Here is a 2,264-nt window from a genome sequence, read left to right as displayed (position 1 = left end):
GGGTGGTTTTTTGATGTTGGTTGAATAAGGCACTGATCTATGAGTATCAGACCTATGATATCAGAATATCATAAGGATTCATATTTTTTGTTACTTTATTTATCAGACCAGTAGCATTTGATTTTACCCTACATCTCTGGGATCCTGATGTTTTATCATAGCAATAGAAAGAAAACAAGGACTGGGTGAAAAAAATATTGTTAAAATGAATAAATGCTATACTATGTATAATTAACTACAGAAATTATAATTTTAAAGTTTTAGGTATCAGACATATTTTGTGCATATAAGTTAAAAGGAAAAAGGTAGAAGATAAAATATTTGTCAAATTTAAAGTAAAAAATTTTAAAAGCAGCTTAAAAGATTTTTAAGTATGGCTCTCTAGTTTTCTACACACCTTCCTGGCTGCTGGTCATATGGTGGGGCTTGAGGTGAGGGTGCCTCTCTAATTCGCTGCCTGTGTCTATGGACTGGTCTGAAGCATCCAGCTACCCAGACAGATCCCAGGTGTATGATTCCACAGGAGCCTGCTCCCAAATCCAGATAATAGGCTACCTCCACAATTCTTGGCCAGGTATAAGGCTGATGAATGTCTGTGCTACTTCCAGAACTGCCCAAGACATCAAGGTCACCCTAGTGTTTGAACATATGGATCAGGACCTAGGGACATGCCTGGACCAAGCACCCCTACCAGGCTTGCCAGTTGAGACCATCAAGGATCTGATGTGTCAGTTTCTAAGGGGCCTCGATTTTCCTCATGAAAATTGTATTGTTCACTGTGACCTGAAGCCAGAGAACATTTTAGTGACAAGTAATGGGAGAGTCAATCTGGCTGACTTTAGCCTGGCCAAAATCTATAGCTACAAGATCCCTGTGGCTGTTACAGTCTGGTATTGGGCTCCTCAAGTTCTTCTGCAGTCTATACATGATTTGCCTGTGGACATGGGAAGTGTTGGCTGTATCTTTTTAGAGATCTTTTGTCAGAAGCATCTCTTCTGTGGAAACTGAATCTGACCCGGTTAGGCACAATCTTTGATCTCCTTGGTTTGCCCCCAGAAGATGACTGGGCTTCAGAAGGAGGTACCTCTACCCTGAGGAGCCTTTGCCCCAGTAGGGCCTTCCGGTCAGTACCATCCCTACTGCTGGAGATGGAGGAATTTGGAGAGCTTCTGCTGCTGGAAATGCTGACCTTTAACCCACATAAAGGGACTCTCTGCCTTCTGAGCCCTGCTGCCCTCTTCCCTCATAAGCAGAAAGGTGACCAGGAGTGAAAAGAGTGGCTGACTGTCTCCCCCATTTCTGGACACTCAGTGGAGAACATGAACCTGCAGGCTTTGACTTTCCTTGAGGCTGTGGAGACAACTTGAGATTTTTACAGAGAATATTTTAAGCCTTCAATGACAATTCACTACCTCTCCTAAAGAAGATTTCCCTCTCTCTCTCCCATTTCTCTACACTAAAGGGCAGGTACATCTGTCTTCTTCCCTCCCTGATTTATATTGGGATCTTTTGGGTATATAGAAAAACCAAACAAAAGCAAAAGAAAAAAAACTCTAAATATTATTATGTTTGCTAATGTAGCTCAGGATAATCTGCTTAAAAAATTCATATGAAAATTGTAAAGTGGTGGTTTGAACAAGAATGGCCTCCTTAGACTTATATTTAAGTATTTAGAGAGTGGTATTAGAAAGTGTGGCCTTGTTGGAGTAGGTGTGGCCTGGTTAGAGGAAGTGTGTCACTAGGCAGGAGCTTCCGGGTTTCAAATGATCAGTGTCCTTTTCTTCCTGCTGCCTGTGAATCAGGATGTAAAAGTCTCAGCTACCTGTCCAATAACTTGTCTTCCTGCTTGCTTCTGTGTTTTCTGCCATGACAACAATGGATTAAACCTCTGAACTGGAAGCCAGCCCCAATTAAATATTTTCCTTTATAAAAGTTGCTGGGGCTGTGGTGTGGTATCGCTGCACAACAATAGAAACTAATTAACCCATGTACTATTAGTACTAACATACTGTAAAGTAGACAGTTTGGAATCAGTGTTTGAATAGGCTTGAAGAGGAGTAGGTATGTGGGTGGGGGAGCACCCTTATAAAGGCAGGAGGAGGGCACAGGGGATAAGGGGTTTATGGAGGAAAAGTTAGGAAGTGGGATAATATTTGGAATGTCAATAAATAAAATAACCATTTAAAATGGAAAAATGCTTTAAGAAAAAACAGATTATCACAGCTTTATCAAATATAAGATATGCCTTTATGAACATCCCTAAG

At 41.0% G+C, this 2,264-nt stretch overlaps 1 pseudogene; it reads left to right on the top strand.

Moving 5' to 3' along the window:
* On the top strand, positions 387-1,426 carry Gm7272 (predicted gene 7272; annotated as a pseudogene).

Source organism: Mus musculus, chromosome 14, assembly GCF_000001635.26.
Source record: "Mus musculus strain C57BL/6J chromosome 14, GRCm38.p6 C57BL/6J".
NCBI classification, from domain to species: domain Eukaryota; kingdom Metazoa; phylum Chordata; class Mammalia; order Rodentia; family Muridae; genus Mus; species Mus musculus.
This window is presented reverse-complemented; position numbering and strand designations above follow the sequence as displayed.